Source organism: Mytilus edulis, chromosome 7 (assembly GCF_963676685.1).
Source record: "Mytilus edulis chromosome 7, xbMytEdul2.2, whole genome shotgun sequence".
In the NCBI taxonomy this organism is placed as follows: Eukaryota; Metazoa; Mollusca; class Bivalvia; order Mytilida; family Mytilidae; genus Mytilus; species Mytilus edulis.
The window spans coordinates 36,686,403-36,711,772 of record NC_092350.1 but is presented as its reverse complement, the minus strand read 5'-3'; the positions used below and the strand labels follow the sequence as shown (position 1 = coordinate 36,711,772).

General features: G+C 32.7%; 2 long non-coding RNA genes across 3 annotated transcripts; one reads left to right on the top strand and one right to left on the bottom strand.

The window, feature by feature from the left end:
* Nucleotides 1-5,397: 5,397 nt before the first annotated feature.
* LOC139481387 (uncharacterized) lies at nt 5,398-11,935 on the bottom strand. Its single transcript, XR_011654606.1, has 3 exons — nt 11,084-11,935; nt 6,770-6,857; nt 5,398-5,897 (listed from the first exon to the last, which is right to left on the bottom strand). It is a non-coding gene; the product is annotated as an uncharacterized lncRNA (long non-coding RNA).
* Nucleotides 11,936-17,184: 5,249 nt separating this feature from the next.
* On the top strand, nt 17,185-21,411 carry LOC139481388 (uncharacterized). Of its 2 annotated transcripts, none has more exons than XR_011654607.1 (3): nt 17,185-17,386; nt 19,416-19,614; nt 21,022-21,411. It is a non-coding gene; the product is annotated as an uncharacterized lncRNA (long non-coding RNA). The 2 variants fall into 2 exon arrangements; XR_011654608.1 differs by having other exon boundaries at nt 17,185-17,415.
* Nucleotides 21,412-25,370: the final 3,959 nt, after the last annotated feature.

Here is a 25,370-nt window from a genome sequence, read left to right as displayed (position 1 = left end):
TGCAGTTTATAGTAGGTTGATATCTGTTACCTTTAAAAAGATATGCACAAAATACTATACTTTTAAGAATCATCCCGTTGTAACTTTTGAACAGACGGTCGGACCCTTATGGGCTTATAATATAAAATGTAGAGCTTGTCGAGAGGAACATTTTATACGCTGTATCTATGCAGCAAAGTCTTATCGTTTTTCTAAAATGTAAGCTTGAAATTGCAGCGTAATTTTATTTTGCACTCGGTGACCTTTGACCTTGGGTGCATATTGAAGGTCACATGAATTAAAGATATTGGTGAAGGTTCAAGGTCTCTATAACTTCCAGTTCTGAAAATAGAATTTTTCAAAAATTATTTATAATTTTTAAAGGGAAATAACTCCTTATAAGGGTAAGTAACAAATTAATTGTTTATGTTTATAAACATTGCCATCTGTTCTTGTACATGCTGTCATTTTCAATTACATTCTATCTCTAATACTTTTTGAGAAAATTGCAAATATAAAAAATTGCTATAAGGGGATATAACTCACAAATGGGATGATGAAATCCTATGCAGCCTTATGTGGTAATACATCATGATGATATCTACCTATTGTCCATATAAGGTCATGATATCTTATAAAACATTAAAGGGGGGCCATGTTGAAAAAAATCATTAAAAGGGAGATAACTTCTAAAGGGGATGATGAAATCCTACAAAAGTTCATCTGGTAAAAGTTCATGATGAGGTCTATCGAAGGTCCATATTTGGTCTTGATAATTTTAACAGAAAGGAGAGGAGGCCCTGTCAAAAAAATGTTGGAAGAAAAAAAAGAAAAAGAAACTAGTATCTCAATTGTTTGTAAAACAATTGAAAGGTCTTTCCTGTAAAAGTGATGTTTTCGTAATGTACTTTGTACGACCTTTCGTTTGATATACGACAAGCATACCTTCTGAAACTTTTCACTTTTATCACTTAATGACCTCATCCACCTACATTTTTGAGATCGGAATTATTATATATGTAACATAGAGTTGATGAGCTTTCATTTGATATGCGACAACGCCATGTTCTAGAAAGTTTGATTTTTGCACTTAATAACCCTATCAAACTAATTTTTGGAGGTCAGGAATTTGATATTTGAAATGTACACATCATGACCTTTCATTTGATATACAACAACCCTATCTTAAAAGAAAATTTATGTTTTGCACTCAATGACCCCATCCAACCCATTTTTTGGGAGACGTCAATTTGAAATTTGAAATGTACGCTTTATGTTCTTTCATTTGATATGCGACAACCTTACCATCTGAGAAATTTGAATGTTTGCACTAAATGACCCCACCCGTCCCCCTGGGATGAAAAGGGGGTTTCAAATTTTCATTTTTAAGTAGAGTTTATTAAGACCTTTAATTTGATATATCAGATGACCCCATTTGACAAAGTGCAAATAATGATGCAATATCAACTATATAAATAGAAGTTATGAAACTTACAAAGTCAATGCAAAACTTGAAAATTTCAAATTGATTTTTTGGTGTTTTTTTCCCATGGAATGTTTTTGGTATTTGGTCAAACATATAACTATGTCAACTTCTTCAATTTCTAAAACATTTTAAGTGGTAAGCTCTGCATGATTCAGAAATACATGCCTCCGCTAGCAAAACTTCAAACTGCATTATCTCTAAAACGACAATAGATATCTCAAATCTGTTAAATGATAAATGATCTACAGTTGAAGGACAACATTATAGAAAAAGAATTGGGACAATTTCAAAGTTCACCAAGGTCACAATTAATCATCAAATATATGATGCAATACAAAACTTGAGAACCTGAAGTCGTAGGGACATGGGACTGTCACCATTCAACTCAGGACCACTTGACCTTTCAAATATCACAAGGTCAAGGTCATAGTATAATGTGAAGGTCAAGGTGAAATTTCATCATGACCTGACATTGACCTCAAATTGAAGGTCTTGAACTACTGATCATCTTTGCAGTTTATAGTAGGTTGATATATGTTACCTTTAAAAAGATATACACACAATACTATACTTTTATGAATCATCCCGTCGTAACTTTTGAACAGACAGTCGGACTCTTTTGAGCTCAGTGTATAAAATGTAGAGCTCGTCGAGAGGAACATTTTATACGCTGTAAGTATGCAGCAAACTCTTATTGTTTTCTTAATATGAAAGCTTGAAATTGCAGCGTAATTGTTTTTTGCACTCGGTGACCTTTGACCTTGGGTGCAAATTGAAGGTCACATGAACTTAAGATTATTGGTGTAGGTCCCAAGTCTTTACAACTTCCAGTTCTGGAGACACAATTTTTCAAAAATTGTGTATATTTTTTCAAGGGGAATAACTCCTTATAACGGTTAACAACAAAATGATTGTATATGTTTATTAACATTGCCATCTGGTCTTGTACATGTTGCCGTTTTCAAATCAATTCTATCTTAAATACTTTTTGAGAAAAATGCAAAAGAAAGAAATTGCTTCAAGGGGACATAACTCTCATAGGGAATGATGAAATCCTTAGCAGCCTCATATGGTAACATATCATGATGAGATCTAACTTTTGTTCAAATAAGGTCATGATATCTTTAAAAACAACGAGGGGGGGGGGGGGGCCATGTTGAAAAAAATCAATAAAAGGGAGATAACTTCTAAAGGGGATGATGAAATCCTACACAGCCTCATCTGGTAATACCTCATGATGAGATCTATCGATGGTCCATATTTGGTCTTGATGACATCAATAGAAACGGGGGGAGGGCATTTAGAAAAAATGTTGGAAAAAAAAACATTAGAAAAACAGTAAGGTCTTTCCCCACGTAGGGGAAAGACCTTAAAAAAAGAAAAAGAAACTAGTATCTCAATTGTTTGTAAAACAATTGAAAGGTCTTTCCTGTAAAAGTGATGTTTTCGTAATGTTCTTTGTACGACCTTTCGTTTGATATACGACAAGCATACCTTTTGAAACTTTTCGCTTTTTACACTTAATGACTTCATCCGCCTACATTTTTGAGATCGGAAGTATGATATATGGAACAGAGTAGATGAGCTTTCATTTGATATGCGACAACACCATGTTCTAGAAAGTTTGATTTTTGCACTTAATTACCCTATCCAACTACTTTTTGGAGGTCGGGAATTTGATATTTCAAATGTACACATCATGACCTTTCATTTGATATACAACAACCCTACCTTTAAAGAACATTTATTTTTTGCACTCAATGACCCCATCCAACCCATTTTTGGGAGACGTCAATTTGAAATTTGAAATGTACGCTTTATGTTCTTTCATTTGATATGCAACCACCTTACCATCTGAGAAATTTGAATTTTTGCACTAAATGACCCCACCCGTCCCCCTGGGATGAAAAGGGGGTTTAAAATTTTAATTTTTAAGTAGAGTTTATTAAGACCTTCAATTTGATATATCAGATGACCCCATTTGACAAAGTGCAAATAATGATGCAATATCAACTATATAAATAGAAGTTATGAAACTTACAAAGTCAATGCAAAACTTGAAAATTTCAAATTGATTTTTTGGTGTTTTATCCATGGAATGTATTTGGTATTTGGTCAAACATATAACTATGTCAACCTCTTCAATTTCTAAAACATTTTAAGTGGTAAGCTCTTGATGATTCAGAAATACATGCCTCCGCTCGCAAAACTTCAAACTGCATTTTCTCTAAAACGACAATAGATATCTCAATTCTGTTAAATGATAAATGATCTACAGTTGAAGGACAACATTATAGAAAAATAATTGGGACAATTTCAAAGTTCACCAAGGTCAAAATTAATCATCAAATATATGATGCAATACAAAACTTGAGAACCGGAAGTCGTAGAGACATGTGACTATTACCATTCAACTCAGGACCACTTGACCTTTCAAATATCACAAAGTCAAGGTCATAGTATAATGTCAAGGTCAAGGTGAAATTTCATCATGACCTGACATTGACCTCAAATTGAAGGTCTTGAATTACTGATCATCTTTGCGGTTTATAGTAGGTTGATATCTGTTACCTTCAAAAAGATGTACACATAATACTATACTTTTAAGAATCATCCCGTCGTAACTTTTGAACAGACAGTCGGACTCTTTTCAGCTCAGTGTATAAAATGTAGAGCTCGTCGAGAGGAACATTTTATACGCTGTAAGTATGCAGGAAACTCTTATCGTTTTCTTAATATGAAAGCTTGAAATTGCAGCGTAATTTTTTTTTGCACTCGGTGACCTTTGACCTTGGATGCAAATTAAAGGTCACATGAACTTAAGATTATTGGTGTAGGTCCCAAGTCTTTACGACTTCCGGTTCTCGAGATACAATTTTTCAAAAATTGTGTATATTTTTTCAAGGAAAATAACTCCTTATAAGGGTTAACAACAAAATGATTATATATGTTTATTAACATTGCCATCTGGTCTTGTACATGTTGCCGTTTTCAAATCGATTCTATCTTGAATACTTTTTGAGAAAAATGTTATAAACACTGGACACTTTTAATTTGCAAAACACTCATTTGCAAATCCGCCGCCGCCTCAAACAAGAGCTACAATATCATGTATATAACCAAAATGTGCGGAATTACATGGGATTCAATAATTTCATTGGTTTTATACTGTTACTTTCATATTTATTTTGCAATTTGAATTATAAAAACATGGGATTTTCAATATCCCATGGGACAGGGCAAAATCCCATGGGATTTACCATTATCCCATGGGATTTTGGTTAAATCCCATGGGATTTTTTTTGGTCCCATGGGATTATTGTAGTCCCATGGGATATTTGTTGTCCCATGGGACAAAAAAAATCCCATGGGACTATAATTATCCCATGGGATTTTTAATATCCCATGGGACAAAATAAAATCCTATGGGATTAAAATTATAAATATATATATATAAATATAAAGTTATGTGTATGTTACAATGAATGCTGTTTGGTAGTAAAATGTTTTAAATGTATACGAGTTTTTTTTATATTTTTTATATATACATATATATAATTTTTTTTAAATTTTGTCACAAACATGTTTTTTATTTGTTTATATGACAATAAATATTATTCTTATTTTGGAATGTATAATAATAATATTTTACAGTCAAAGAATAAAGTCCTTTCACTGAAACAAAATGATGAAATTTCTAAATAAATGAAAAAATATTGTTTTGAAATCTTTGTCTTGTTTATTCTATTATGAAAAATAGAACTGAAAAAATATTTCATATTCTGACTGAATAGTTCACTCTTTTCATGAGGTAAGATTTTCTTTGTTATAGGTTCAATGCAATTCTTGTATAGGCAAACAATTTGAATTATATATAACTTTGTGGTGTACATAATAGTATGCTTATAATTGTAAATTTATAATATAAACACTTTTTGTTAAAGTTTTTGCTTTCTTTATTCACAGCTTGCTATGTACAATTATTCAGTCCACTATATAAGAGTGAAGTCAATAAATAATTTCATTCACTAGAATATTCCTGCAATTCTTAGACAAAACATTTTTTCAATCTGTTCTTCAAAGATCTTCCTCTGTACATCTTTATTGAATGGAGAGATTCAAATGAGAAGACAAAGCAAGTTTATTTGGACAACAACATTCTAATATCTTGTTCATTCGTTCCATCTTTCAATTGATAATTACATTGTTGTATTTATATGATCAAGTTCTTGTGCATCAATGATCGTGATGATATGACTCCTTTTTGTTTATAGTCATCATGTTGAAATTTCCTCTTTCAAATAAATGTAGGAAAAAACATGTTCCATTTCAAATTAATAAAAAAGTCGCACTATGGAGAAAAATATCAGCTTTAAGTTTTCCGTTCAGTATTGATCTGTGAATGATGACCATGAAAATCCAGATTTCTGACCTACAAATACACAAACTCAAAAATTATCAGTGAAGAGATCAATAAAATGGCTATTTTATCATGTTTATGATTAATATGATAAACTTTCATTTAAATATTCAAGTACTAAATTACAGAAATCGCTTAAATTTTATAATAGTTTAGTTAAAGTACAGCTTATTTAAAATTATAATAAAAAATATAGGCCACCGATGAGTTAAATAAGATATTACATTTTTAATGCCAAAAAATGGCTTTTTTGCACCAAAGGGAGATAATTTGGAGCTTTTTCAATGATATATGCATTTTAAAAGTCATCTGGGGCCAAACCGAATTGATTGTTTTGAATGATTTGGTGTACCATATGATAAAGATATAAATTGAGTTATGAAAAAAAAATATTAAAACATTTTTCTGAAATTGTTATACCCTAGAGCCTCCTTAAATGTCATTTGATCTCTATTGGAGAAATGTCTAATTGGAAATCAGACTGCTATGTGTTTCTTATTTTTATATCAACCCAGCCATATTATACCTGTCTAATATCAGGAGCTTGTACATAGTTCAGTGGTTGATGTTGGTTCATACCCGTCATTTTTATTTTTCATAATTTTTTGTTTTTATAAATTAGTCTGGTATATTTGACGTTTGAATTGATGCTCTGTTTCAAATTTGGTTAGTGTTGACTTTTATAGATTACTATAACATGTATAGGGTATGGGTTTTCTCATTACTTACAGGTCATCAATGGCCTCTAATAAGTAATTACAATGCTTACATCCACTAAATTGAACTCTGATGGATAGTTTTCTCTTTCATCATACCACATCTTATTTTAATAAATATTTAATTATTATTCAAGGACAAAATTTTTTATAACACAGTGGACTTACCATGTAGGCTTTGTTGACCTCTGTAAATCTTATTTTGTTGATAATTTCTTCTGTTTATAGTTTCCCCTTTATCTTTCATGTTCTTGCCCTACACATAAAAGGGTAAACATCATTTAATGACAAAAATAACTACTACATGTATTACATAATTAGTAGGCAACTGAAAATTTTGTCTTATTTGTATATAACATCAACTTACTCATCATTCTTGCTGTTCAATATCATGAATATTATCATTATTCTATGAATGAGGTCACAGTAAAATTAACCTTGGCAGGCAGACATCTTTTTTTATATGATACCTTGTAGTCATTCCATACAACAAGTAGACCTATGCTTAAAAAATCTAAGGCCAAAATTAAAAATATGTTTGTTTCCCCTCCCCCCACACGGGTCAAAAATAAGCGCCCGGGTCAAAAAATTATTTTCCACAAAAAAATCGAAATTATTTTTTTCCTGAAAATAATTTGTTTCCATTTTTGGAAAGTGCTTGAAAGCAGAAGGATTGATAATCTAAATAAATACACTAAAATTGAGCACAAACAACTGATAAGTGGCCTGGACTGGACAAGTCAAACCATTCATGTGACCATGCTATGACAATCACATCCAGTTAAAAAAAACTAGAGGCTCTCAAGAGCCTGTGTCGCTCACCTGTTAATGTGTTTACTGATGTCAGCCATCTTCGTTGGTAGGCGGGGTCATTAGACACTTTTTTTTTTTAAATAGATACCCTAGTATTATGATTGTGGCCAAGTTTGGTTAAATTTGGCCAAGTAGTTTTAGAAATGATTTTTATACAAGTTACAAAAATGACGAAAAGTTGTTCAATATTGACTATAAAGGGCAATAACTCCTTAAGGGGTCCTCTAACAATTTTGATCATGCTGACTTATTTGTAGATCTTACTTTGCTGAACATTATTGCTGTCTACAATTTATCTCTATCTATAATAGTATTCAAGATAATAACCAAAAACTGCAAAATTACCTTAAAATCACCAATTTTAGGGCAGCAACCCAACAAAAGGTTGTCCAATTCAACTGAAAATTTGTGAGGGGATATATCTTATTCTGATGGACATTTAAATCTTGAAAGATTTGCCCTAAATGTCTTAGTTTCAAAGATATAAAGCAAAACCTGCATTTTACCACTATGTTCTAATTTTAGCCATGTCGGCCATTTTGTTTGGTAGGCTGAGTCATCGGACACATTTTTTAAACTACAAACCACAATGATAATTGTGGCCAAGTTTGGTTAAATTTGACAAAGTAGTTTCAGAGAAGAAGATTTTTAAAAAAGTTACAAAAAATTATGAAAAGTTGTTAAAAATTGACTATAAAGGGCAATAACTCCTTAAGGGGTCCTCTAACAATTTTGATCATGTTGACTTATTTTTGTAGGTCTTACTTTGCTGAACATTATTGCTTTTACAGTTTATCTCTATCTATAATAGTATTCAAGATAATAACCAAAAACTGCAAAATTACCTTAAAATCACCAATTTTAGGCCAGCAACCCAACAACAGGTTGTCCAATTCAACTGAAAATTTGTGAGGGGATATATCTTATTCTGATGGACATTTAAATCTTGAAAGATTTGCCCTAAATGTCTTAGTTTCAAAGATATAAAGCAAAACCTGCATTTTACCACTATGTTCTAATTTTAGCCATGTCGGCCATTTTGTTTGGTAGGCTGAGTCATCGGACACATTTTTTAAACTACAAACCACAATGATAATTGTGGCCAAGTTTGGTTAAATTTGACAAAGTAGTTTCAGAGAAGAAGATTTTTAAAAAAGTTACAAAAAATTATGAAAAGTTGTTAAAAATTGACTATAAAGGGCAATAACTCCTTAAGGGGTCGACTGACAATTTTGATCATGTTGACTTATTTTTGTAGGTCTTACTTTGCTGAACATTATTGCTTTTACAGTTTATCTCTATCTATAATAGTATTCAAGATAATAACCAAAAACTGCAAAATTTCCTTAAAATAACCATTTCACAGGCAGCAACCCATCAACAGGTTGTCCAATTCGTCTGAAAATTTCAGGGCAGATAGATCTTGACCTGATCAACAATTTTACCCCATGTCAGATTTGCTCTAAATGCTTTGGTTTTTGAGTTATAAGCCAAAAACTGCATTTTACCCCTATGTTCTATTTTTAGCCATGGCGGCCATCTTGGTTGGTTTGACAGGTCACGCCACACATTTTTTAAACTAGATACCCCAAGGATGATTGTGGCCAAGTTTGGTAGAATTTGGCCAAGTAGTTTCAGAGGAGAAGATTTTTGTAAAAGTTTACAGACGACGGACGTAGGACGACAGACGACGAACGCCAAGTGATGAGAAAAGCTCACTTGACCTTTCAGGTCAGGTGAGCTAAAAAAAAACTGCCTTCCTGGTCTGTTTACAAAGGGTAGACCCGGGGAGGGGAAACAGACATTCTTTTAAATGTGGCCTGATAAAATGACAAAACCAAGAAAACTTAACATTGACCAAAGAACAATAAAATGCGGTCATGGTTTATATATGAATCTGCCATTCAGACATGCACACCTTACAATTGTTTCATATCTACCAAATATAATCTACCTGTAACTTTAAACATATGATAAACTGACAAAGCAATGCAGTGTTTCATTGACCAATGAACCATGCATGAAAATGAGGTCAAGTTCATATAAAATATGACAGACAGCTAAGTGCATCTTACAATTATTTCATTCACTAAATAAAGGGGCCTTATTGCTTACAGTATCCGGAAAATTGACCAAACCACAAAAACTAAATATTTTCAAAGTTCCTTATACCCTGCCAATTTGTTATGGTTGTGCCTGTTCCAAGTCAGGATCCGATAATTCAGTGATTGTCGTTTGTTTATGTGTAACATATCTGTTTTTCAATTTTTTTGTACATAAATTAGGTTGTTAGTTTTCAACTTTCAACTTGGCTATCATCTGTAAAATCATACAAGTGTTGGGAAAACAGGAAGTTGTCGAGTGATGAATCTGAAAATGCATCACACGGTATAGCTGACTTATTTAACCCTGAAACCAAATTTCAGAAATCCTTCTATTGTAGTTCCTAAGGAAAATGGGACGAAAAATATTCATCGGACGGACTGACTGACGCAAGGATGGATGGACAGACAGGGGTAAAACAGTATACCCCCCCTTTTTTAAAGTGGGGGCATAATTTTAATACGGGGCTATAAAAACCCATGCAAGATGTCAAAACAAAAAGAAGTAACCTAATTTTTACTTGTTAGGGGCTATTTATTTATTGTCGGTTATACATATAACAATACAACATATTAAAGGTCTGTAGAGCTTTTATCCGACATACATATATATGACAAGCACAATACATTTGTACATGAAACATAAAGCTCATCACTGAGATAGTAGTCTCAGATAGAAGGAGGCGGGGTCAACCAAACTCCCCTATTCAATCTGAATGCAGGACAGAAAGTCACAGTCAAAAAGGTCACACACTGTCACAGGACAAAAAGTCACAATTTAGTTTTGAGATTATTTTTCTTTGAACAAGAAAACACTCTTTTTGTATTTTTCTTGAAGTTTTATACATGAACATGATGTAGCAACTTTAAATTAAAATTTATTAAAAACAAATAAATCAGTGCATTAGGTTTGCGCACATTACCATTACATTTGCGCACAAAAATCATTACGTTTGTGTGCAGCTTTTGATTACATTTGCACGCATTTTTTAACATGTAAATATAAAAAAAAAGATATAGTATGATTGCCTTTTACAGCTGACTATGCGGTATGGGCTTTACCTCGGGCTTTGCTCATTGTTGAAGGCTGTTTGGTGACCTATGGTTGTTAATGTCTGTGTCATTTTGGTCTCTTGTGGACAGTTGTCTCATTGGCAATCATACCATACCTTCTTTATATTGGCTTATGGTTGAAGGCCGTAAAGACCTCTAGTTGTTAATGTCTGTGTCATTTTGGTCTCTTGTGGACAGTTGTCTCATTGGCAATCATACCACATCTTCTTTTTTATATTATGAACAATTTCCTAAAATTAAAAATGAATATATGTAATAAAAAGAAGATATTTCAAAATCTTTTTTTCATTTATATTCAATCAATTGTCAACAAATTGTTTGTGACTTTTTGTCCTATTAACTTTGCTACTTTTTGTCCTATTAACTTTGTTACTTTATGCCTGAGTTTGACATGTGTTTGACTTTTTGTCGGAATGTCCTGTGACTTTCTGTTTTTGCAGAAGTCCAGGGAGTGTTAAAAAATCACATGTGCAAGTTGAGAGTCAACACTTACACAGGGACTAGTCTACACAATACTTTTTCAGAATGTCAGCCAAAAAAATCACTGGTGACAGGGGAGTGTAACCGATGAATTGATCCTGAATCAGATAAGATTTTCCCGGTACGTCTAAACACCGCTCAGGAGGACCTCCTGGGTGCACACATGCAGGGCATACAAAGTGCACTCATGGCAGACCCTATATAGTCGCCGTCGTATCTGCACACATGATGGATGTATATATTCGTTATAGATCGTCATACACTTCTCATTTTAGAGTTAAATTTGCAAGCAACCTCTTAAGATTCTAAAATAATAATGCTACTAAAAATATATTATTTCCCCCAATTTTCGCAATTTTTTCGCCATATAAAATATTTAGGCGACTGTGCTTTTAGTGAATATAAACGATGACGAGGCCTCACGAATAAATATAAATATGAAATATACTGGAACATCGATTAGCATAGATCGAGCAGCAGAGTAAACTTCCACATAAATCTCGAAGTTATTTACGCCGGATAATATAGACTGTGCTCCTGAATAAAGTTGTCAAATACATTAATTTGTGTTTTTTACTTCTACAAGAAATTTGATTCAAATGCTAATTACGCACCATTTGCTGAGCAGAGAATCATTCTAAGCCAGGAACCGTCTATACTAACTGATAACAGTAAGAATAGAAAGTCTCTGTAAAAAGGCAGTCAATACTAACAGAACTGTATTAACTTAATGATACATGTACATCAAGTTCCAGCACCTCACCAAGCACCCTTGCCTTGCATACTGAGATGGCAAACTGGTGTGTGTCAGTATTTTAATATAAAACTGCGTAGGTTCATATCGTTTGATTCGACGTTTGTTTGGTTATTTTTTTAAGGATTGTTGTAAAATTATATCTAAATCTTTGTTAAAATACGATTTTAAATTGTTCAATTCTTTCTATTTCATAATTTTTTCAAAGTCTACTTTTTAAAGTTTTAAATTTTACAGAAAAAATGAATATTCCAATTTGATTTGAAGAAAATCTTTTTGAACTGTCATGACATGGTGTTGCAAAGCTGATTACAGGTAACCATTACGACAGTGCGTGTATTCTCGGGTGTGTATAACGTATAGTTTTCTAGAGAACATCCTGTCTACGTGTAATACAGATTGATGACATTATACAACATTTCTTTGGTTAAATGTGATAAGGTATCTGTATCCATTCCCTATTTCAACACCACTAATTTTTCGAAGAAAAAAAAAATTATATGAAATTAAGAAGAAAAGTAGCAAATATAAACTTCAGTAATTGCGCATTGAGTAAACATAATTCCAATATTGCATGAACAAATCCGTGAGAAAACGTATATATACATGTATGAATAAAGATGTGTTTTAAAAGACCTATTGGCATTATTTCACACTAGGACCTAAGATAACTAGAACTAAGCAATGGTTGATCCAGAAATTTTCATATGTGGGGACTCATTGACTGCCTTAGAGGGGTCACGTCCAGTCATGCTTCCGTGATTCCCTATATAATCTACCATTTGTTTCCCAAGATTTAGGAGGGGGCTGGTACACACATATATATATATAAATATACCTCTGCGGCGGAGCCAGCCATTTGAAAAGAAGGGGGTCTCAACCCAGGACAAAAGGGGGAGGGGGTGGTTCCAACCATATGTCCCCATTCAAATACATTGATCGTTCAAAAAAAGGGGTGGTTCCAACCCCCGAAACCCTCCCCCTGGATCCGCCACTGATACCTAGTATGCATATAATTAAGAACAGCTTTGAATATATGCATATAAAATAATGGTACGTTTAAAAACCGTTCAGGATCTCCTGGTTGCACACAGGACATTAAGTAACTTAGGACATGTATATATAATAGTAAGAGTTCAGGGTATACATTCGATAACTAACATATTTTATAATTTTGTAATTTTTGTTTTGATAAAATCAGAGACATATAATACATGTATTGAGACATATATAATACATGTATTGAGACATATATAATACATGTGTCTCTGAAAAAAATCAAACCATCTTTAAAGAAGTTATTTCAGTTTGAATCGACTGTCTTTTGCATTAGAATTCCAAAACGTTAATGTTATTTACAAATGCCAAAACCTGCAAGAAAGAAACATTTATATTCGGTGATTTTTACACTAAACGTTTTCGTAATTTGTTTTAAAAATATTAAAAAGTACATGTACATCGTTTTTTCAAGATTTGTATAGTAACTGGTTTAATTAAGTCCCCTTGATGAAATTTAAATTGCGAGACGCTAATTAATAAACTATGATCTATCTATCGGCATGCGTCGTTATTTGGGATACGTCACGGATGACCGATGGTCATATTCAATACGATATACCAATCATCATTTGAATTTGGGCAATTGATCTTTAATAATTAGGACTAATTTGTGATGGCAGAGAATAAGTCGCTGGTGATGGTTAAAAACATATAAAAGTAAACTTTGCAAAAAAAAAGGTTTCCTCGGAAAAAATTATGAAAATATATGAATATGCTAAATAATTTTTTTTTCCGAAATAATAATTAAAGACGTTTAGAAATAACAAATTTTCACAGTTGGGAAATTTTCAATTCAAGTTATTTCATTTTGAAAACGTTGAAAAATATAGATCTTATTATATGTTAAATGTGGGCCGCTTGGAGATCAACTTGTGAAACCCTGCATAATTAGGGTTTGTCTACTTTCGTCTTTTTATATTACCAAACATTCTATAATCAAGGATTTGTACAAGGCCTTGTTATAATGAATATTATCGCCAATATCACCATAATTAAATAAAGAACAGATACAATATTCGCCTAAAGAGTTTGCCATCTAACAATTCAAAATGAAATGTTGAGTCGAAACTGAGGTACCAAATCTATAAAAAGAATCACTATTTTAGTCGAAATTAAACTGTATATAATATTCTTTTTTTCAAAACTCCTGAAATAATTTAACATTAACTATAGAGAGCTTACATATGCAAATCTGTTTAAAAGTATGTGAGCGTAAATAAAATTTGTTTATTACCCCCCCCCCCCTTTTTTCCTTCTATAAAATTTAATTGTAAACGATTTTCGTTCTTAATTTGTGTTTGCTCATTAACTGGGGTTCATGCTGTCAAAAAAAAAATGTCTCCTTGTGTAAAAGTTATTGATAAGAAAAAATTGAAGCTTCCAGAAGAATAACGGTACGTCTAAACACCGCTTGAAGGACCTCCTGATTGCACTCATGACATACGAAGTGCACTCAGTACCCTTTATAGTCATCGCACACAGGATGGATGCATATATTCTTTATACGCTTCTTATTTTAGAGTTAAATTTGGTAGAATTTGTAATTCTTAGAAAATAATAAGGGCACGTGTCACTGATTACACAACTACTGAGCCATGAATTATCCAATCAACAAAATTAATTGGATTATCTTTATTGTTGTTTTATACATTGTGTTGTTAGTACAGTGTGACCATGCGGGAAGTAATATTGTGACGTCTAGAATGAATATCACGATGTTTTAAGATTTTCGTCTTTTATTAAAATTTCGTTCCATAAATTTTTAAGTTTTATTCTTAATTTTATTATCATGTCCTGGACCAGTAATTAATTCTTTGCACGAGTTTGAAAAGGGAAATAATTATAAATGTTCATACTTTAAAAGAATTTATATTAATTAAAGTTTTGTATATGGAATCCTTAAAACGGTAAAAGCCGTACTTTTCAAACAATCAAACTCATATACATGTAGTTAGATGTTATTTCTCATTTTTATCGAACTTGTCCAGGAATTTTATTTTTGAGTTATACGAATATTTTAAGAAATCCGTTTTTATTAAGTTTTTTTTCTCTAATTAAAGTCGTTTTGTCCAGTTTCACAAGCCTGAAACGAATTTCAATGCGAAAATAAATTCTGAAAATGAACTTGTCTCCGTTTTCGTCTCCGTTTTTTGATTGTAGTAGCGAGAAATTAAAAAAAAGAAGATGTGGTTTGATTTGCTAATGAGACAACTATCCACAAAAGACCAAAATGACACAAACATTAACAAAGAAAGACTATTTCGAAGACAGTTTATTGACACGAAATCCGTTCAAACCACGACAAAGTCTTCGTGCACAGATTTCCGTTAAGGTTAAACTGAATATTGTACATAATTGTCTTCTCTTGTATAATGGTTTGTTGAGAATAATGATATACAAATGTAATAAAATTTGATATTGAGTCAACATTGTGTTTGTTTAAAAACTTGATTTAGAGAGAGAGATAGAGAAAAGAATCACACTGAAAAACAAAAAAACTTGTTACAGAAAAAAAAACCGCAACTATAAAATAATTTTCTTTATTCGTGAACTGCAAAACACAACAAATTAATTTACCCGTCATCATGAAAAATAAACTGAAAAAGCACATCGAATGAGATATATGTTTTATTTTTTCTATATGCAAATTCATGTTAAAGGTAAAACTGAACTAAACAATACAATTCCTAAAAAACAATAAAGATAATCCAATCAATTTTGTTGATTGGATAATTCATGGCTCAGTAGTTGTGTAATCAGTGACACGTGCCCTCATTATTTTATAAGAATTAACATATCTATCTAAGTTCGATTCAGGCGCGGATCCAGAGGTGGGAGGGGGGTTCCGGGGGGTTGGCCGATCAATGCATTTGAATGGGGACATGTAGTTGAACCCCCCCTTTTTTTGCCCTGGGTTAGGACCCCCCCCCCCTTTTTAAAATGGCTGGATCCGCCCCTGCGATTTCAACTTCTACCAAAATTTAACTCTAAAATAAGAAGCGTATAACGAATATAAACATCCATCATGTGTGCAGATATGATTACGGTAATGGGTCCTGAGTGCACTTTGTATGTCCTGAGTGCACTTTGTATGTCCTGAGTGCACTCAGGAGGTCCTGAGCGGTTGTTTAGACGTACCCGAAGAATAAATCATTTCCTGAACCTAAAATACATTTATCTGTAATTAAAGAAAATTCGCCTAAAACATTCTCTCATATATTTAAACAATTAATTGTAAAATACATTGTAATTAATTCAACGTCGGACTTTCTGTCTGTTTACTAATACTTTTCTTGTTCAGTTTAGTTTATACCCATAATAGATGAACGGAAATAAGTACTTTTTTTAGGAAAATTTACAATTAGATGAACGGAATTAAGTACTTTTTAGGAAAATTTACAACTCAAATTTTCAAAAACAAAATTCTACACTTTTTACCTGGATGTTTTTCTCTGTCTCGAAGCCGCAACCTTTGACCCCGTATCAAACGTAGCGACCAACACCTCACATGACGTATTCTCGATGTTGAGGTATTGACAATATACAATCACATTTATCAATCACATTTATCAATATACAGCAAGTAAGTAATTTGGTGTTGAATGCCAGTAGATCAGAATTTGTTAATTGAACTTTACCTGTTTAAGGGGCACTAGCTGCCAAATTCATGTTCTTCATCGATTTTAATAAAATTCACATAACGTGTATATAGTGTTGAATTGTTTATTAAAATGTTGCGCACAATCTTGGCTGATATGCATAAAACCATTATATTTCATGACACTGCATGAAAAAGAAATTGACTTATCGCATAATACCAGAACCAGAGACATATATATTGTATCTAATATCTCTGCCAGAACTAAAAAATAAACTACAGTAAGTCCACATACACATAAGAGGGTATGGATGTGAATTAACAGAATAGAGAACAAAGGACAAAGAAAAAAAGGAATAAAGAATAGAGAAAGAAAGAGAATAATGGAAAAAAGTGTAAGTTATTAAAAATATAACTAAAACAAGAATGTGTCCCCAGTACACGGATGCCCCACTCGCACTATCATTTTCTATGTTCAGTGGACCGTGAAATTGGGGTAAGAACTCTAATTTGACATTAAAATTAGAAAGATCATACCATAAGGAACATATATACTAAGTTTCAGGTTGATTGGACTTTAACTTCATCAAAAACTACCTCGACCAAAAACTTTAACCTGAAACAGGACGAACGAACGGACGAACGAACGGAGGCACAGACCAGAAAACATAATGCCCCTCTACTATCGTAGGTGGAGCATAAAAAGAAGACAGAAAAAAAGACACCCCTCCGAGACGAGCCTTACATGCACTGTTATTACCCAAGGTTAATTTTACGGCGGCTCATTTTATTTTGGCTTAGAAATAAACATAATTGACAAGTTTCCTTCCCCTGCATTCTCGATCCCACATGTAAATAGCACGGTGATTTCAAAAAGACATTGATACATCATTACAACACTTGCCGTCAGTATTTGAATATATTGATTGAGAAGGTATAGAAGATTAATGCACGCACACTATTATCCACCACTGGCCTAAATAGTTAGTCCGCAAACAACGAGGGTCATAAAAACCCAGCACTTTGAACACAGCCACCGGCATGGTGTGAATCTGAAAGCTTCCCACTATCCATTTCTACCCATAGAAAACTTTTGCCTTTCATTTATCAAAAATGAAATATGTTGATATTAATGGTATATAAGAATTATTGGGGAATTCAAACCATTCCTATTGTAAGTGATAAAACTAAATTTATATCAGGGTGATTGAAATGAGGAAAAAAAAGGGGGAATCAGGAGTTCAGGGCCCCCTGTTTGGGAAAAGAATTGGTTGATTATATATGGAATCACTGAGTCATGGCAGGAGCAGGCCCCTCTTAGGCAGTCGGTGGCCCCACTTATGAAAAATTCTGGATCCACCACTGTGGTCATGGTGGTCTTCAGTTGTATTATCTTTTAAAAAAAAAAATTACACCTGTATAGTGTATATTCTTTAGTGTAAATCAAGGGAAAATACTGTGAACTATCTGTGCATTGGGGCTTATTAAAAGGTATTTCGGGGGGAAGAAAGAAGGGAGGGTGAGTCCATGGGAGGTAATCCCCACCCCTTTCAATTTGAGAATATATATGCTATTATCTTGTAAACGGTCCAGATCCCCATCCCTAAACCATATATATTCTTGAATGGGACGATAAAACAAATCAAATGAAATTAAAAGGAGGTCTTTGGGGGTTACCCCACTCTGTTCAATTTGAGAATGTGCTATTATCTTGTGAACGATCCAGATCCCCACCCCTAAACCATATATATTCTTGTCGGGGACAATAAAATTAATAATGAAATAAAATAAAAGTGAAGTCCCACCCCCTCTAGTTTGAAAACTTGTAAACGGTCAAGATCCCCACCCCTAAACCATATTTATATATTCTTGTATAGAACAATAAAACAAATCAAAGGAAATATAGGGAGAGTCCATGGGGTTCACCCCCACCCCCACATGTTTGAGAAACTTTTAAATGGTTGAGATCCCCTGTCATCCAGTGGTTAGGTGAAAAAATTTCAGGATCCCTGATCCCCACCGTCAAACCATATATATTCTTGTATGAGACAATAAAACAAATCAAATGAATATAGGATCATCCCCTTTGTCTTGGGTTGGGAACCCCCCTTTTTAAAATGGCTGGATCCGCCCCGGCATACCATCTAGCTAGCTATAAAGGCTTTAAAAATATGAAATCAAACAAGGAAATTAACAGTGTAGGCAACTGTTTTGAATTTAAAAAAAAGTCTTTTACATATATATAACAATGTTAAATTTTTTGTGCATTTATTTTTGCTTATCGTATTTTCAATAATAGACAAAATTGCATGATTGAATATTGTAATTTAAGAAAAATCAGCATACATGATATAAAATGGGAAGTGGAAACTGGGAATTTGACAAAGAGACAACAACCCAATCAAAGAGCAGACAACGGCCGAAGGTCACCTATGGGTCTTCAATGCAGTGAGAAAAATTCGGCACTGGTCTTCAGCTCATAAATATGTATCAGAAATGAAAACGAGATACAGCTTTCAGTTGTATTAATAAAAACCTCACAATAAGTTCTGAATATCAGAATATACAGTATTGCAAGATTCTCTCAAAATGTACACATAGAGCTGAAAAACTGTCAGTGACTGTAAAATTAATCATGCTTACATTAAAGTCCATGGAGTCCATCTTAATATGCATACTCTCGTACAAAGGAATATAAGTATGCAATAGACATCAAGTTTTCAAAAATAAGAGTATCTATGCCATTAATTTACGACAAGATCTTAATCAAGTAATAATTTCGGTTTGTTTAAATATTTCGGAGGTTAGTATGACCTCCTCTTTGGTGATGATGTTTTCGTTTTAAAGTTGGGAAAATTGTTTGTACATGTACCAACAAAAATAAAAACACAAATTCAATCTAAAATTATGTTTTTATCATTTTTTTATGTTTAGGTTGTCAGCAAGATGAAAAGGACAAGTATGCAGTTCAAAATTCAAAATGTGGATAAGTTGAGGTTCTAGGTCTTACCTTTGCAGATTTTCATATTTTGCATGAATGAATTCAAAGGTTATATGATGGACAGCAGAGAAAGAAAAAAACAACTTTTCAATTATCCTGCTCCTGGATAAATGTAAAACATCTTGTTTTTCGGTAAGTTTTATGCTCTGTTTTGATAGTGTTAGTGCATTCATCTTTCCAGTCTTTCCTAAATTGTAAGTTTTTGGTGAGTGTTCACCATGAATTTCAGTAAGTAACTTGTGGATTTACATGTATATACTCAAAATTTAGTACTAATATTAATGGGATTTTAGCATGACATCCTGCCAAATGCTTGTTAATCATGTTTATGTTCCAGAACAAACAAGTATTTGGACTGTACGCATACAGTCTGCCCAATTTTAAGAAGTTGGTCAAGTTTATTACAAACAAATGTACAGTACAGATCAACATAACTGGAATCTTTAATAGATTAATACAAAAAGTTTAATTGCAGTTAAAATAAAAACACAGGTTTGGTTGAGCTGGTACCAGACAGTACAAGTATACTTAAATGGTCTGACTGTACACATATGGTGGGACTGTAAGTTCTGGACCATAAAAGTAAGATCCGAATACTGATATGGTCTGGAACATTTATACATGTCTTAAAATTAATATCAAACACATTGGTGTTTTTGAACTTGGTAATAAGTTATGTGATAGAACTATAATGTTTTGGGATATCAAAATCAAAAATATCCCATTTTTACTTTTAATAAAGAAGAAGATTATTGATGTATGTTTAAATGTATATTAAAATGAGACAGCAAGCCAACAACACAAAAAAAAAAGGATAAAACATACATATTTTGTTTGTATCAATGTTATAATTTCCAATATGTTCAAGGTATTTTTTCATTGAAATAAAACACAAATTGAAATCTGTCTGAACTTCAAAAGCTTAAAGAAATATTGTTTCTGTTGTCTGCATTTTGTAAAATATATTGCAAATTCTTGTGAATAATGGAATGTTATTATAGTTGTCTAAAGTTTTAACTTTTAACATTGATCTTTATACTGTAAAATTCATAAATTATTGCGTGCATTTATTATTGCGATTCTGTCATTTTAGACTTAAATGCGATTTTAAATTTTACGATTTTGAAAAATCCTGTTTAATCCATATAAAATATTTCATAATACGAGTTTAAATTATTGCGTTTACAACTCCGTTGCATTTTTCGCAATAAAAAAAAACTTGCATTAATTCCGAATTTACAGTATATATATATATTATGTATATAACTTGGGAAAATACCCAAATTTTATAAAGAAGAATAAATTAATTGATTGTTATATGGTATTAGAATAGGAAGATGTGGTATATTGCTAATTTGACAACCCTCCATCAGAGACCAAAGGATGTAGGCCGTTAGCAACTGATGACACTGGACAACCTTTAACAATCAGTAAAATCCATACCGCATAGCTATTTTTATTGAAAATCATATTATTGCTACATGTATGAAAACAATTTTGTATAATCCATTACTTTAGATTTTATTGGTTCTTTTTCAGAAGGATTGATATTCACCACCTAAAATAAATGGAGAAAACATAGTTCTAAACAAGACCAGAATAAATTCAAAGAAAAAAGTTGGATCAGTTATTATTTTCATCACTCAGTCAATGATTTGAAGTTCTTTTAAATTCAAATATTGAAACCACAATAATGTCAAAGTTCTGTGCTGAATGTCCAAAAAGTGGACTATACCATCAAACAATGCTGGATGATAAGAAACTATTAATGTTTTGTGTTGAGGGATATTGTGAAAAAAATAGATTTACTTAAATAGCTACTAGTATGTTAAGCCTAACAATAGAGTTTTTATTGATTTCAAATGGCAAATAATTGTGTTTCAAGAAAGTATTCTATAATTCATGAATAAACATATATTGATACTTACATTATCTGCTTTGTTGTTTAAAAGTTTAGTTTTGAACAGTTAAAGAACAATATGCTAAATTAACATTTCCCAAGAAAAAAAGATATTCAATTAAAAAGATTCATCTTATAATAATTTACTACCAAATAGAATACATTGTAACATACACATTACTGTTTATTTATATCTATATATTTACAATTAGAATCCCATAGGATTTTAATTTGTCCCATGGGATATTAAAAATCCCATGGGATAATAAAAATCCCATGGGATTTTTTTTGTCCCATGGGACAACAAATATCCCATGGGACTACAATAATCCCATGGGACAAAAAAAAATCCCATGGGATTTAACCAAAATCCCATGGGATAATGGTAAATCCCATGGGATTTTGCCCTGTCCCATGGGATATTGAAAATCCCATGTTTTTATAATTCAAATTGCAAAATAAATATGAAAGTAACTGTAGAAAACCAATGAAATTATTGAATCCCATGTAATTCTGCACATTTTGGTTATATACATGATATTGTAGCTCTTGTTTGAGGCGGCGGCGGATTTGCAAATGAGTGTTTTGCAAATTAAAAGTGTCCAGTGTTTATAGAAAGAAATTGCTTCAAGGGGACATAACTCTCATAGGGAATGATGAAATCCTTAGCAGCCTCATATGGTAACACATCATGATGAGATCTAACTATTGTCCAAATAAGGTCATGATATCTTCAAAAACAACGAGGGGGCCATGTCGAAAAAACCCAATAAAAGGGAGATAACTTCTAAAGGGGATGATGAAATCCTACACAGCCTCATCTGGTAATACTTCATGATGAGGTCTACCGATGGTCCATATTTGGTTTTGATAACTCCAATAGAAACGAGGGGAGGCCATGTCAAACAAATGCTGGATGAAAAAAAAAAAAACATGCGAAAAACAATAAGGTCTTTCCTCGCGGAGAGGAAAGACCTTAAAAACATTAGAAAAACAATAAGGTCTTTCCCATGTAGGGGAAAGACCTTAAAAACATTAGAAAAACAATAAGGTCTTTCCTCGCGGAGAGGAAAGACCTTAATTAGAAAAACAATAAGGTCTTTCCTCACGTAGGGGAAAGACCTTAATTATGTCATACAAACATGTGAAGTTTGTGACAAAATCTCTATCATTTTCATGCTCCTTTAAAGTTCATAAATAAAACAGAGACAATTAATTTTGCATGTATCATGTTTCATTGCTCTCACCCTTTGCCATCTTTTCTTTGGAATGCTTCGTAGAATGTCAGTTTCCTGGCTCTTTTCCTCAATTCAGTCCCGCATATGATGTGTCTTGCTACATGTACAGTGTTAATTCAAGAGGACACTTTAGTTCTAATATGAGCGCATTATAAGCATCCATCTTTAATGTTTTGGTACTTGTACGAAACTCAGGATTCAATGGTATATGATTAAATGTTGGGTTATTTTCTGATGAGTGCCATATTGATACATCATTTTGTTAATAGGTCTTCAATTTTCACATCGAACATTCCCATTTCTGCTCCTGTCTCCATTGCTGTTGACCAATCTTAGGAAAGAAAATAAAATGACTTTATAAAGGCTATTATAAACTTTCTTATGTTTCCTCATTTCTGTGTTATGTGCACAATTATGGAAGGGAATGGTCATCAAAATGTACTTATTACTTTATATACTACCAGAAGTCCAGTAATGGATTTGACTTCTGATACTACATGTATATAATCAATCAAAGTTGAAATTTGTTGCTAAATAAAAAAGGAAAATATGATAAATCGATTCATCATCATCAAAGTATTGGTGTTTGCCAGTGGCAAGTATTTCATGCACGTGTAGCTTTAACCATCAATATATTTATGTGCTCTTTATAACAAGATTCGTGATACAACGACAAAAAGACATTAAAATATATACTCATTACTTTATAAATACAAAAGTACATTAATGTTTAATAGATTGAAGTGGAAATTCAATTTAATTGAAAATTAAACGTACATATGTAGCACTCAGAAACGTGTCCGATTCCTCCAACACTTGTCCATGTGACGTCAATGATCTGATAAATATGTCAAATTGCACGGGCGCCAAAATGTGTTCTGTTTATCAACGTCTAATTGTGTCTTTTTAAAGCACAGAAACCACTTCTGTGGGAAGCCGGTCGTGCAATACCCTCATAGACATACATTTTGTAAAAAGACATTTAGGCATCACCGCCGGATTATATTAGAACAAAAGAATTTACTTACTATTAAACGATGATTTAAACTTTACAAAACTTATTAAATGCAATGTTTATGTTTTTTTTTTCTAAATACGCATGACATATTTGCCACTGGACATTAAGCAATCCATAGTTAATTATGTGTTGTAAACTTAGCCTGCAGTTATGCTTGTTATGAATAACCTATGTTGAACAAACTAAAGCTTATAAATGACATATAGTGAAGCACCGGGAAAAAAAATACAATATAAAATGTATTAGTTTTCTTTTTTTTTTTTTATTGTGCATTTTAAAAAAAATATAAACCAGGGATCTGTGTCTGCAAGCAGAAGTAAGTGTGCACACTGCAGTCTTCACGCCGAGTGGCAGCCCAGGCAGCCCAGGCTGGTAAAATTGCTTTCGGGCCTGTAAAAATTAGACCTACAGTCCAACAGAATCTAACTAAAAATTTCCAAAAATTGAACTGCGGGCCTGTAGATTTAGCAGTTCAGCGTGCCACAGTGAAGCATATCTTGGACATTTGTCTGTACGGATTACTAAACCTTTCCTCCAGATTTTTTTTGGAAGCTGCTTCGACTTTTTTTTATAATCCAACCGAACAATACGGGTTCTATCGTATCCCCGCCGCAGTGTATCCCAAACTCTGTCTGACCGACAAAATGTCAGACAAAAAATCATTCGGTCAGACAGAACTTTTAAGATTTTTTGGTTGAATATGTAGTAGAAAAGTTCAAATTTCTCTTTCAGTCAGACAAACCCTAAAACAGTTTGGCACAGACTATCTCACACCAATAATATTGCGGTAAACGTTTTTTACTTGACAGAGTATTATTGGGGGTATATGAGTTTTGAAATATTCTGGCGTTTTTAACTGGACACATTCTAAAATTATCGGACACGTTTTGGGGATGTGTAACAATAAAAAAAAATATTATTGTCCTAAGTCGGGAGTCGATTTCACAAAAAAAACCTTACGAATAAGATTTGTCGTAAGTATACTGAATTGTTCAAGACTTACGATCAATCTTACTAGTCTTATTATATATAAGTTTTTTTGTATTCAGTAGTTGTCGTTATTGATGTGGTTCATAAGTGTTTCTCGTTTCTCGTTTTTATAAAGATTTACTAGACCTTTGGTTTTCCCGTTTGAATAGTTTCACACTAGTAATGTTTTGGGGATTCAGTAGTTGTCGTCTGTTTATGTGGTTTATAAGTGTTTCTCGTTTTTGTATAGATTAGACTGTTGGTTTTCCCGTTTGAAGAGTTTACACTAGTAATTTTTGAACCCTTTGAAGCCTGCTGTTCGGTGTGAGCCAAGGCTCCGTGTTGAAGGCCGTACCTTGACTATAATTGTTTACTTTTATAAATTGTTACTTGGATGGAGAGTTGTCTCATTGGCACTCTGACTCATACCACATTTTCCTATATCTATAGACGATTGGTTTTCCCGTTTGAATGGTTTTACACTAGTCATTTTGGGGCCCTTTATACGGCTTGGTGAAAAATTGTGCACATCCTGCTACAAGCATGACATTTGGCATAGATCTTCCTCAATTATTACTCTTGTATTTCAGATAGGAAGGCATTTGAAAAAAAGGTCTCACTTCCGGTTAAATCCAAAATGGCGGACATCATACTTAAATCAGCCCAATATCGAAGGCTAGCATGTGAATAGGTGTTATTATAAGGCTACTATCATAATATTTGGTACAAATCTTTGTTTTTTACTACTTTTGGATATATCATA